The sequence below is a fragment of the Quercus robur genome, chromosome 5 (genome assembly GCF_932294415.1).
Source record: "Quercus robur chromosome 5, dhQueRobu3.1, whole genome shotgun sequence".
NCBI lineage: Eukaryota > Viridiplantae > Streptophyta > Magnoliopsida > Fagales > Fagaceae > Quercus > Quercus robur.
The window spans coordinates 55578947-55594019 of record NC_065538.1 but is presented as its reverse complement, the minus strand read 5'-3'; positions in this window follow the sequence as shown (position 1 = coordinate 55594019).

Sequence of the window (15073 nt, the reverse complement as noted above, 5' to 3'; positions counted from 1 at the left end):
AACTCTTTAGCATGCTTGATGTCTTGTAGGCTAGCTGACTATCTGTAAAATTTTGTATGGCACCATCGTTTGGTAGCCACAAAATAGATGTTGCCAAAATAAATACATTTTACTTCGATATCCTACCTTGCGGCAATCAAAAGTTCGGCTATCGTTTATTATGTCATGATGATCATGAGGTACATGACAATCATCTATATATATATATATATATATATATAACCGAAATCTTTGAAACTCCCACAATTTTCCACATCATCATTTTAATTTAAAAAAAAATTTAATTTTTAAAACTAAATAGTGAGAGAGTCCTAACAGGAGTCTCTTATATATATATATATATATATAGTACGCTTGCTATTGCTTTTTCTCTTTTTTGTGAATTAGTTTTTTTTTTTGCTTTTGTTTTGTATGGAGTAGTACTTTACAATATATAGTATAACTACAAGTATTGTAGTAAGTTTGCTAACTTTTTATGTGGTTCAAAGATGCTATATTCTATATTATTTTAGATTATATAACCTTAAGTTTTACCTTATAGAGACGTATGTACAAGTTTTCAATTCCTTTTGTGTGGATATTTTCTCACAGCTGTGGAGTAAGGTATATACACTATATGTTATTTTATGTTTTCTCTTATGGTGTCATGCTTCTTTTTTTATTAATTAAAGATTATGTTGGAAGCCTATATTATTTGCACCTTCAAAGTGTTCGACAATATTTAAACCAAATTTTTCATCAATTAGGAAGAATTGGATAAAAAAAAACTTAGAAAAGCTTTCCATCCTTACTGAAATTGTCTCGCAATAATGACTTTTTTTTTTTTTTTTTTTTTTTTTATAATTTGTAGGTTCTGAATGTTTTGATTTTTAATTTTATTGTCTTTTGAAAGTTTGACCATCTAAATTTTTGGGTTCAATTTTTTGCAATATTTGAAATAGTTTAGCAAATTTCAATTGTTATAACTATGGATTATTCTCTTGAAGGTAACATATCTTTCTCTTATATTTCTCTATTTGGTAGTCATATATATTTTGTTTTGTTTCAATAATTTCTAGGCAGTGCCAATAAATTTTCTGATTTTTTTCCCCTTTCGAACGTTTTAACATCAGAACTTTTTAGTTTTTGGCTTATTCATCAAATTGTAACTCAAAAAGATAGGAGCAATTCACGCAATAGTATAGTTTCATACTCAATTTAAAATTTTATAAAATTATTTTAGTCTATTATAAATAGGTAAGTTCCCGTGCATTGCACGGGTTTCCGACTAGTTCAATAATATATTTGAATTCTTCCTCTCCACTTATTTTATTTTGTAATGGAGTGAGTTTATTCCATTGTTGTGGGTATAAAATATTACAAATTTAATAATGAGTCTTGTTTATTCCATTGTCGGTGGTATTAAACAATACATTATTAAATCTAGGAAAGAAAATCTTAAATTTTCAATTATGAAATGGACTTTCTCCATTTCAAGTCAAATACACTTTAAAGAACAAAATATGGATACAAATTACAAACTACAATTCACACTAAAAAAATTAATATGACCACATATTTTGAAAAATTAACCGTTGGATTATATGTTATTTATATTCTTAATATGCATATCAAATTATTGTGTCAATCTGATATTATTTATTATTTGATCCAAACTTGGTTGTAGCCAATGACTCCAACTTCACTCAATATCTTTTTATTAAATGTGAATTTTTCCAAATTCATTATTAGGTTATATTTTTTCTTATATTTTTCATACTTGCAAAATTTCTAAAAGATCAAAGACCAGTAACTAAGTCATTAATCGAATGTTTATATTTTAAGTTTTTCAAGTTCCTTTTTTTAAATAAAAATTTTCAAGAAAAAAAAGTGTGAAGTTTTCAAAAAAATCAAAATACATTTTTTTTTTTAAGTGTGAGTTTTTAGTGAGGTCTTTATATATGTGTGTGTGTGTATATTTAAGAAGTTTTTTTAAGTGAGTTTCTTTGTAAATAATGTTTTTTTTTTTTAATTGAGTTTTCAAGAACGAGTTTCTTTAAAAAAAATATATATTTTGAGTTTTTTATTAATAATTTTTTTTTTCAAAAGTTGACCTATTCTAGTAGTCCATTTTGTTGTCTTGTCTAGGGGCATTAAGCTCATTCTTGTGTTGTCTTGGGCTTTAGGCACTTCCTTGTCTTATCTAGGGGCATTAAGCTCATCCTCATGTTGTCTTGGGCCTTAGGTCAATCTTTGTCTCCTCTAGGGGCAATAAGCCCATCTTTGTTGTGTCTAGAACTTTAGGGTCATCCTTATTTTGTCTAGGAGCTTTAGGCCCATCCTTCATTGTGTCTTGGGCCTTAGGCTCATCTTTGTCTCATCTTGGGGCCTTAGGCCCATGCTTGGTTTTGTCTAGGGGCATTAAGCTCATATATTGTTAAGGTTTGTCATCTTTTAGTTTCTTCTTTGTTGTATTTTCAAGTTTCATCCTTTTGAGTCTTATCTTCTTAGGTCTTTTCTAAACTTTGTATTCTAATTCTAGCAACATGGTTAACTAGGAATTGAATATAAGTTTATTTTTGGTAATCTTCATGAAATGTTTCTCATAAGGATAAATCTCTTGTAGGTAACCCATCATTGCTTCTAAAAAGGATTTTACACTACTTACTTGGTCTCGAATTATTGATAATCGACTCATAAGAACTGGGTTTATTTTGGTGGTGGTGGTAGATTGTGGTTCGAGGGTTGGTTTAGTTGGGTGGTTTTTTTGTTTTTTTGGTTTCATGGTGTTTCAATGGTGATGGTGATAGTTGGCTTTTGGTAGTTGGATTGAGTTTCCATGGTAGGTGGTGGTGGGTTTGTTAGATTTGGTGGTGATTGCAGGCTATGTTGATCTAATGGAGAGAGAGAAGGGAAGAGAGGAAGAAAGGAAGAGAGATGGGAGAGAAGAGAGAGAAGTGAGTTGTTTATTTTATTTGATGGTGTAATTTATATTATTTTAATGAGTTGTATGTAAAAACAGAAACTAAGATATTAGGTGTGTTGTAAAATGGGATGGTAAAATAGATAAGGTAGGTTTTGGGAGTGTAAAATAGATGTTTTTTTACATCCCGGATGCGAATGGTCTTAGTTCATAATGTATGATTAGGTTTAGGACTAGGGCTCTTTTAATAACTTCTTTATTTAAATATGACCTATCAACACATAATGGAAGTTGCTCCAGAAGCCGAGATGTCTTGGCTACCTAACACATTGCTAAGCCATTTCCTAACTCCGAACCAAAAATCTGATATGTAAATCTATGCATGTAAGTGACCCAAAAGACTCAATTTTGTTTCTGAACCCAAACCAGGTTATGAATCTAAAATCTCCACCTTTGGTCCATTTAACTGACCATTTAATTGAGGCGTACATAATATAGGGGGCAAGAACCACGTTAGTGCGAGATAGTGCACTCACAATGAGCTATCATTTAATTATTACCATGCTGCCTGCAAAACAAAGCCAAGGTGCCATTTTATCACTATACTTTGAGGTGCCACATTAGCATCGTGCTCATCAATGATCATGTATTTGTACATGAAATCATAAAATGAGAATTTCTATCTACAATATGGATTAAATTATTAATTTGGACCCTCAACTATTTGTTAAAATTCAATTTGGCCCCTTAACTATTTATTGTGTCAATTTAGTCCCTTAACTTTCAAATTCAAATCAATTTCATCCTTTAACTCCCCTTGGCATTTAAATTTTAACAAGAATATGTTGTTGAAATTCTTTGATTTTAAAATTTTTACATTTTCCATAATAACCTTTTTAAGACCTCTTCCATTTGTCACTGTAGCTAATTTCATTAAATTTTAAATGAGGAGAAGATTGAAAGAAGAAATTGACTTGATTCTGAAAGGGTTAGGGATAAAATTAACACATTAAATTGTTCGCGAATTTTTTTATTTTATTTTTATTTTTTTTGTGAATCAAATTGTTCAAAAATTAAATTGATATAATTAATAGTTGAGGCACAAAATTCACATTAAGCCAATACTTGAAGGAACAAATTATTAATTTAACTTATAATATACTATACTGGTGGTGTTAAATTGACATTCTTTTCTACTTATTTTTCAACTCTTTCTACCAAATAAAAACACTTAATATTTTCATCCCAACTAACAAAAGAGTCTTTACAACACTATAATTATATTAATAATTAAACTATTTGGACCAAGGTGCAGCACTCGCTCTCTTTAAGGAGATTGAAGCTCTTAGTTGGCTAAACCTTGAAATTGGTGCAAACCTTCTCTAACTTGTAAGATACAACAACTGTCAAGTAGGAGGATCCAAGAGGCTGATTCATTTCCATTTTTGACACATCCTCACTTCACCTCCTCCTTGCGCACTTATCTAGCCCATCATCTGAGTCAATTCATATTAGCTCATTGTTCACCACAATTAAAATGAATAAAATAGTCCTCTCCTTTTTAATGTGGGATTAAATATTTTCACTAACTCCTTATTTTTCATATTAACTCCCACATCTTTACATTTACATAGTCATTTATTTTAATTAATGAATATTAAAATATTCCAACAAGAGGTAAGCCAAACCCATTTATTAACTATATTGACCAATTTTGATAATATTTCTTTATATGGACACAAACTCTAGCAGGCTCTACATTTAGCGAGTCCTAAAAAAAGATCTTTACGGAAAAAATGTTAGAACCTTAAGGTATGTTTGGTAACTGTTTTTTCCCCTTATTTTCTGTTTTCAAAAACAATTTTCTATTTTTGAAACTAAAAAACTTGTTTGGTAACTCAAAATGGATAGAAAACAAAAACTGTTCTCAAAACTCAATTTGTGAAGGAAACTAAAAACATGCAAATGACTGTTTTCAGTTTCTAATTTTCAAAAGTCAATGAAAACACATATTTAATTTAATGAATCTAACTCATTTAATGAGTTAGCATTAAAGTTCAAATCTTAATAACAACATATTTTAATATGAGAGATGCTACGTCTACAACATTTTTACAACATTTTTACAACAAATCATGGGTGGTTAGTTGTTATTGGTTCAAATTTAAAACTAACACTAAGATTACTTTTTTGCCCCAACAAAAACAACCAGTAACAACTTGCCACTTAGGATTTGTTGTAAAAATGTTGTAGAAATGTTGTAGACATAGCATTTCTCTTTTAATATTTTCTATTTTTTTCCTTCAAAAAATTATCTTTTTAATTTCAACCAACCAAACATGTTTTTGATTTAAAAAATACAAGAAAATTGTTTTTTATTTATATTCTCAAAAACAAGTTTTTGAAAAAAGAAAACAAAAACTGTTACCAAACATAACCTTATATTCTACCAAAAAGAGAAATATTTAAATTCCTAAAAACTTTATAAGGAAAATATGAAATTTTAAGATTTTAAGAGAATTCTTTATAATTTATTGTTTATATTTCAAAAACTTAAAGTATAAAAATATTATTCATTGTAATTTATCAAACGCTTAAATTGCCACCAAAGAGTTTTTCATTTCTCATTATGTACTGAATTTATCTTTTTTTTTTTTAATAGAGTTACAAGTTTCTCATAAAAAATAATAAAAAAAGAGTTTTTTATTTCTTTTTGTTTTGACATTAACATTTTTCGGAAAATGAATCATTTTCTAAAAAGCATTTTTTAGAAAACCATCTCATTTTATCTTTGGTAGCAACCTTAAAATTAGTTGGAAATCTATCGTTTGGCTCCCCTTATTTAGGTTGGCTTGAAATAGAGTTATTTTCCACTTTTGAAATCAACTCTATTTACATTTGACTTCCTTTATTTAGCTTGAATCCTTAGAGTGGGACAGGGTTCTTTTCCACTATACAAGATAGAGTTTTTTAGAAGTTGAAAACAACTCTATGTACATTTGACTTCCCTTGTTTTCCGTGACGTGGAGTAAAGTTTTTCAAAAATGGAAAACAACTCTATCTCATGAAAAGCTAAAAAAGGGAAGTCAAGAAATAGTTTTCCTTTAATCATTTTTCTTATGCTACCAAACACCAAAAATTAAAAAATTAAAAAAAAAAATTTAAAAAAGCAGAAAACTATAGGAGGACAACTTTATCTCATGCTAAACTAAGGATCCGCTTGATTGGAGAGGTGAGAAAGTAGGAGAATAGAAAATGATGGAAAGATAGAAAAGTAGGAGGGAAATTAAGAGGCTGTTTGGATTGCAAATTTTGATAACTCAATTCTCAGTTTCCATAACTCATAACACAAAAATGGTGGGACCCATAGCAAAAAGGTTGTTTGGCAAACGATAACTCTGTTTACATAACTCTGTTTTTATCACTCAATTCTCTGATTTTTAAGTTATGAGTTATGGGAACTGAAAACATTGTTTTCAATTTCCATAACTCATAACTCAATGGCATTTCCGTAAATAAACACACATGGAGGGACCCACAGCCGCAACTTTTGACCACCTTTTGACTTTTTTTTTTTTTTTTTTTTTTTTTTTTTTAAGCTTCGGTGAGTTTGGGTATTGAAAAAAAAAAAAAAAAAAAAAAAAGCTACATCGGCTAACAAGTATGCGCCCACAAATAGTGTGAAAAATATTGAGTGATGGAAATTGGGTGATGATGCCAAACGGATGTGAAAAATTAAGTGATGAGTGATGGAAATTAAGTGATCAAAAAAGTGAAGCCAAACAGGCCCTAAAATATTTTCTGCCCTCCTTTTTGTTTGATTGAGAGTCAAAAAGTGGAGGGATTAAAAAAGTGAATTTGTATAAATTTACTCATATACCCTTATTAAAAATGATGTTCAATTGAAACAAAAATGTGACAAACAACCAAAAAAATACAATCACCCACATTTATTAAAAAAATAAAAATCACATCCTGAAACAAAAAATTACGTCTAAACAAAAAAAAAAAAAAAAAAAAATGAAAAGAAGAAGAAGGAAGAGGCAACATTCAGTTAAAAAAAAAAAAAAAAAAAAAGAAAGAAGGATAATAAAAAACAAACATTTACTATAACTGGAATTGAAAAATAAAAATAAAAAGAGCAAAGTATAGGCCCATGTGCATAAAAAACAAACATTTTCCATAACTGGAATTGAAAAATAAAAATAAAAAGAGCAAAGTATAGGTCCATGTGCAACTTGTACATGAGCATTTTTGTCATTAACAATCAGATTTTCTCTCATCAAGTTTTCTCCACATTTTAGGGAAAGAACTTTTTGGTGGACCCAAGAAAAAAACACCTGGACCCCACCATTATTTTTCCCTCTCCCCCTCCCAACCAACCACCCTCCAAAAATTCTTTCTAAAATCCACTCTACCAAACATAACCTAAATAAGGGAAATCAAGAGACAGATTTACTTTGATTTGTTTTCCACCAGTACTACCAAAAACAGGAAAATACAATATATATAAAAAGGAATTATGGTCTTCTGTACTTCACCCCATCAAGACATAAACATCATGGAATTGTTCTTTCTTTCCTCACAATGGCTTCCAACCATCTTTCTTGTACTCTTTCCCATCCTCTCTTTGTCACTGCTTCTAAAACAAAGAAAAGGCAAGAAAGCAACCAACCTTCCCCCAGGCCCTCCGAAGCTTCCCATCATTGGCAACCTCCATCAAGTTGGGAAGCTCAACCATAAATCCCTATGGAAACTCTCAAAATTATGGCCCTGCCATGTTCCTACAACTCGGCTGAATCCCAACTCTTGTCATCTCATCTTCACAAATGGCCAAAGAGTTGTTAAAAACCCATGGCATTGAATGTTGCACCAGGCCTCTCTCAGTTGCCCAAGAGAAGCTCACTTACAATTACTTAACCCTGGCATTTTGTCCCTACAATGATTCTTGGAAAAACATGCAAAAGATTTTTAGGATGGAGCTTCTCTCTAAAGCCAGGGTGCAATCCTTTGAGTACAAAAGGAAAGCCCAGATTGCTGAATTGATTAACTATATCACTCAGGCTTCGCCAAATCCAATTGACCTCAGTGAGAAGGCACTCTCTTTGACATACTCAGTTATTTGTCAAATAGCATTCAATAAAAACTACGATGAAATTGAGGGAAGTAAATTTAGGGTGAGTTTGGTTCAGTTTTTTGAAAAAGTGCATAATGAAAAAGTGGAGCTTTCAAAAAGTGCATAATGAAAAAGTGTTTTTTCAAAAAGCTGAGTGTTTGGTAAAAGCTGTTAAAAAGTGCTTTTTGAAAAAGCTGAGTGTTTGGCTAGCACTTATAAAAGTGGCAGTTTGAAAGGTAAATTACCAAAAAGGACACTGTATATAAGAGAGTTTATTTCATACTTAAATCAATATTGTGAAATTATTTTTTTCTAACCAATATTAGCTAATAATAATCTACCACTTAAGATTTATTGTGAAAGTATTGTGATAATTTATACTAATTTTAATTTGAACATACTATTATAATTATTTTTTTCAATTTCTAAACAAATTATTTTTTTCTCACCAATATTAACTAATAATAACCTACCACTTAAGATTTATTGTGAAAATATTGTAACAGCATTTCTCAATTTTAATTTCTTATTCTTTATTTTATGTTTCCCTTATTTTATTTTATTTTTTTATCCATATTTCTTTCTTTTGTTTCCTTCTTTTTTTTTCCCCCCCTCTTTTTTTCTCCTCCACACACGTGCCCTTACTTTTTTTTTTCTCTATTTCCTTATTTTTCCCTTCCACTTCAGACTCCACTCCAGAATGTTCCACACACTTCAAACCCCTCTCTCATCCCTTAAGCCGGCTCAAGGTCTCTGCATCTTTTTTTTTTTTTTCTTTTTTTTTTTTGACAGTTCGAAAGCTAATGATGATGATGATGATGAATATGAAGTCTCTGCATCTCTTGTTTCGTCCTTTTTCTTTATTTCCTTATTTCGTCTTTCCTTCTTTATTCTTTTTTTTTTCACACTCCAGAGAAGAAGATGATGATGATGATGAAGATGAAGATGATCAAAACATAAGGATTTTGGGTTTTTTTTTTCTATGGATTTTGGGTTGATTTTGAGTTGGGTTTGGGATGGGTTTTCCAATGGGATTTGAGTTGATTTTAAGTTGTTTTTGTGTTGATTTTGAGTTATTTTTGGTTTGGTTTTGTTGATTCTGTGTTCGGAATATCAAATGTTGAAATGGGTTTTGTTGATTGTGGGGGTAGACCGGTGAGGGTGGTGCTGTGTTTGTGGGTATTTTCGTAATTCTCCATCAGACAACGGTAACAGTTCAAACGCGGAATGCGCGTTTTGATTTATGGACCTCTTGAGGTCCATAAATTTTGCGCGTTTAGATTGCGTTTTTTGTCTAGTTCCAAAATGCAACTTTTTGATAAAAGTTGCGTTTTGGCTGAGCCAAACGCAATTAAACTTCAACTTTTTATAATATGGGCTTTTTCAACTCCTAAAAGTGCAAACAAACGCACACTTAAAGCCTTCGTTCAAGAATCCATGGAACTATTTGGCACGGTTGCGACCTCGGACATTATTCCATGGTTTGGGGGATGGTGGATGCATTAACTGGACTTCCACGACGAATTGAGTATTGCCATTGTAGATTTGATTCTTTTTTTGAAAAGTTGATCGAGGAACATCTAGATCCAACCAAGCAGAAGTCAGAGCAGGACGTTATTGATGTTATGCTAAGCTTGTCAAATGATGAAAAAGCTCAATTTAATCCCACAAAAGAACACATCAAAGCAGTTCTCATGGTAAGCCATGGCTCTAGTTTCCCACTTTTTTTTTTTTTCCTTTTATGGAATGCTATCATCAACAAAACATTTAATAGGATTTAGGCCACTTAAAAGGGTTTTTAAATTTTCATAAATCTTATTTAGAGAAATACGATACACACTTTTTTGTGTGTGTCATACCTATCTAATCTAAATTGTTAACATAGAGTATTATCTTATTTGATAAATATTCAATAATAATATATTAATAATTAAAATTAGAGACTACAGTACACTTAAAAAAATGTGTACCACAATGAACATTCGAGTTGTATTTTAAACATGACCTCTTTCCAATGGTAAAGACATGAAATTCAATCCCTCAAAGTGAGAGTGAGATTTATAAGGTTAGAGTTTATTTCACATTTCAAAATGCATGTTTGTCAAGATCCAAACCTGATTGCTGATTTAGCATCGGATTGGCATTCTAATTCTAACATGAACCACATAATTAACTTGCATGCATTTTTATTTTTAACAACAATACAAGCAAATATAAGTGGCTACACTTATTATCCTGAGAGGTTTGAGGACAATGTCATTGATTTTAGGGGTCAAAATTTTGAACTCCTACCATTTGGGTCTGCCAGGAGGATGTGTGCGGGCATTAATATGGCATCCACTGTAGTTATGGTTACATTGGCAAACCTAATGAAGAGAGAAGATGTAAGCGTGGAAGAGGGTATTGGCCTTACCATTTATAAGAAGTTACCACTTTACCTGGTGCCTGTTATTCATGATTTTGAAAAGACACTGGATCAATGAAGTTCTAGGTTTAAGATTGAATTCATTTTTATTTTTCGGACCCCTTATATGTAACTTCATGTATTCAATCATAAAATATAGGATGGAACCTGACACCCCCATTCCTAGAATAACATTGTCAGCAATAAAAGAATTTTGGCTATAATAAAAGATTTATAAACGTTCTGTTTGTTTCAGTATTAATGTTTTCTGGAAAATGGTTCATTTTCCAATGAGCATTTTTTAGAAAATTATCTCATTTTCTGGTATTTGCCTATTTGGTAATGACCTTAAAAATGAGCTTGAAAATGTTTTTTGGTGTTTGGTATGCAATTTTTTTTTTTTTTTTTTATTTCTTGTATAATTTAAAACATGTGTATTATATAAACCAACTAATGTAATCAATATAAATAATAAAAATAAAAACCAAGAATTAATTTGGTTTTCATACTAAAATTTTGAAAATAGATACAATCAAAATTAATTGTCAAATTTTCATGATCTCTACCACTCATTTTGCATAAATATATGGACAGTAACACACGCACACACACAGATATATATATATATATATATATATATATATATATAAACCATTTGTTTATGTTAGAAATACTGAATGATAGTATATTGTATTTCACCATAAAAGAATACACATGAGTGCCTTTATATAAGAGGCATATGAGTGCAGTACAAGTAAGAGTGTAGTACAAGAATGTGTGCTATACAAGTAATCTAGTTGGGCCTAAAGCCCATAACACTATACACGTTAATAGCCCCCATCAAACTCAAGATGGATATGAGACCAACTTGAGGTTGTCAACCAAAGTACGAAGGCGTCCCTTAGAATGTGACTTGGTGAAGATATCTGTAAGTTGATCTTTAGAGGAGACTGAGATTAGCTTGAGAACAGCATGGACAAGATGTTAACAGATAAAATGACAATCGATCTCGATGTGTTTAGTCCGTTCATGGAAGATATCATTGTGAGTAATATAAATGGCACTCTAGTTGTCACAATAAAGAGGAGTAGCAGAGGATGTAGACACACCTAAGTCTTTGAGAAGTCATTGTAGCCAAAGAATCTCAGATGTAGTATCAGCAAGGGCACGATATTCTGCTTCAGTACTGGAGCGGGCCACATGAGTTTGTTTCTTGTTTCGCCAAGAAATTAGAGAAGAACCAAGAAGAAAGTAATAATCAGTGGTGGACCTGCGATCAGTGGGATCTCCTACCCAATCAGCATCAGAAAATGCACGGAGAATAAGAGAAGACTGAGCAGAGTAGAAAAGACCATGGAAGAAAGTGCCCTTTAGGTATCGAAGAATGCGCAAAACAACAGCATAGTGAGTCGATCGTGAAACAGACAGGTACTAGCTCACCTGGTGAACAACATAGGAAATGTCTGGACGAGTAACAGTGAGATAAACTAGGCTGCCAACCAAGCATCTGTAAAGAGAGGGACTAGACAATGGTTTCCCCCCCTGAGGGAGTCAAATGTGCATTAAGCTCAACTAGAGTGTCAACAGTCTTACTATCAGTGAGTCCAGCTCGAGACAAGAGTTCAGAGGCATATTTGGCTTGAGTAATGTAAAGTCCATCTGTAGAATGAGTGATTTCAAAACCCAAGAAGTAGCTGAGATATCCGAGATCTTTCATCTCAAACTGCTGACTGAGAAAATCCTTGAGTTCTTGAATGCCACTGAGGTCATCACCAATTATGATCATATCATCCACATACAGGAGAAGTAAAACAGTGCTTTTGTCAATGCGACGAAGAAATAAGTCAGAATCACAATGACTAGCCATGTAACCCAAGCGAGAGATGGTAGAGCTTAATTTGGCAAACCAAGCTCATGGAGCTTGTTTAAAGCCATAAAGTGCACGTTAAAGGTGATAAACCTTGTTTGATTCAACAAAGAGACCAAGAGGAGGTTGCATATAAACTTCTTCACTTAAATCCCCATTAAAGGATGCATTTTTTACATCCATTTGAAAAATGTCTCATTTACTTGCAGCAGCAACAACTAAGAGGACACGAACAGATGAGATACGATCAACCGAAGTGTAGGTCTCTTCATAATCAATCACATACTCCTGTGTAAAACCTTTTGCAACAAGACGAGTTTTGTAGCGCTTAATGGACCCATTAGAGTGAGTCTTAATCTTATAGATCCACTTGCAACCAACCACAGATTTCCCGGGGGGAGAGTCACCAAGTCCCAAGTATGGTTTTTAGATAATGCATCAAGTTCCTCTTTCATTGCAATCTGCCATAAAGGGTCAGTGGAAGCCTCACAATAGGTGTGAGGCTCGTGTAGTGTAGCAAGGGCAGTGTAACAATGATAATCAAGTAAATGTGCAGGAATGGATCTTACCCAAGTTGAGTGACGAGGTGGAATGTCTTGTGCATGATCTTCAGGCGGAGCAGGAGCAGGGGACCCAAGCTTAGGGTTGGGTAGTTCGTCTTCGACCTGTTCATCTTCCACATGTTCATTAAAGGGTGAACTAGGAAAGGGATCAAGGATATCTGGTGGTTGGACAGAGAAGTCTACAGGAGAATCAAGAGCAACTACAGGAGGATCAAGAGCAGCTACATAAGGAATATGTACCTCATCTGGAAAAAGATCTAAGACAGAGGAGGAATATAGGGAGGCACGGAAGTGAGAAAGCTCGACAAAGAGGCGATGTTCCCAAAAGACAACATTGCGGGAGATACGAAAACGATGAGAAACAGGATCATAACACCGATACCCCTTTTGAGTTTCGCCATAGCCAAGAAAACAACAAAGCCTTGACCGATGCTCAAGTTTGTTATGCTCATGTGACTGAAGAAGAACGAAACAAGCAGAACCAAAGGAGCGAAGGTGGTGATAGTCTAGAGGTGACCCAAAAAGGCGCTCATATGGAGTTTGATTTTGGATGATAGGACTTGGAATGCGATTAATAGCATGAACAATATGAAGAGCAGCTTCGCTCCAAAAAAGAGCAGGAACTTTAGCAAAGAGAAGGAGAGCACGAATAGTGTCAAGAATATGACGAAGTTTTCGTTCGGCTCTACCATTTTACTGAGAGGTACCTGGACAAGTTAGTTGATGAATAGTGTCATAGGAATGCAAAATAGTTTGGAAAGCATATTGAGTGTACTCAAGAGCATTATCAGATCGAAAAATTTTGATACGTTTGGAAAATTGAGTTTCAACCATTTTTGCAAAATTAAAATATACTTACAATAATTCAGAACGATATTTCATATTAAAAAGCCAGCTATAGCAAGAGTAATCATCAACAAAGACAACAAAATATCGAGATCCACCAATACTAGAGACAGAGAAAGGCCCTCAAACATCAAAATGAATAAGGTCAAAGATATCAGTGGATATTGATTCACTAGTATTGAAAGGCAAAGCTGGTTGTTTTCCTAACTGACATGAAACACAATCAAAATTTTCTGTAGACACTGAACCTAACAAACCTCTAGAAGCCAATTGTTGTACCCAAGAAGAAGATGCGTGACCAAGTCGAGCATGCCAAAGTGCAAGGGAAGGAATAGAAGAAACTGCAGCAACTACAACAACAGAAATATGAGCAACAAGTGGAAGACGAAGGTTGTCCACGGGAAACATACGCCTAACTCTGGGACCAGTTCCAAGCTCCTGTCCTGTCCTAGGATCCTGCACAATATACCCTGAATAATAAAAGATAATGCGATAACCCAACTCAGCTAATTGTCCCACAAAAAATAAATTCTAAGAAAGGTCAGAAACATTAAAGACCCAAGGAACCGAGAGGTTGGAGGTCGAAACGGAACCTATATTATGACCAGACATTGTGGAACCATTTGCTATGCGAATATTAAGAGGGTGTGGTGCAGGTTTAAGTTCAGAAAATAAGGACGAGTGAGATGTCATGTGATTGCAACAAGCAGAATCCATAAGCCAAGAGGAATGAGACATACCAGATAAAACTGAGAGAGAAGAGGAATAAGATGCATTACCAACCATACGAATGACATTAGTGATGATATTTTTAAGGTCATCTGTGGACATGGTGAAAGTGTGACCTGAAGAGTTGGACTGTGCAAAGACGGGAGCCATTGGTTGGACACTCTCAATGTTAACAACAGTAGCAGCAGAAATTGAAACAGCTGATTTGTTGCGATGATAGCAAGTCTCAATATTGTGGCCAAAACGTTTGCAAAAATTGCAAAAACGTTTACTAGATTTTCGGCGACGATTATTACAACAAGAAGAAGACCTGTCCTTATTCTTCATGTAGAAGCAAAATATGCTAAAATGGACTGCAAAAATGAAATCTATGCGAAAAACTGGGTAAGGAGCACCTAGACTGCAAAAAGTCAACTTTGGGTTAAAGTCAACGGTCAAGTCAACGGTTAAGGTCAATAGAGGCTGACGTAAGCGCTGACTGGGTGTTGACTGGATGATGACGTCAGTAGGTGACATCAACAAGCGAGCAACTAGGGCTAACGTGGCAGATGACGTCAGCAAGTGACGTCAGTGGGCGACAGGGCGGCGTGTGTAGCGCGTGTGGTGCGTAACTGATGTTGCAGAGAATTTCAGGTAGCGCGTGAGG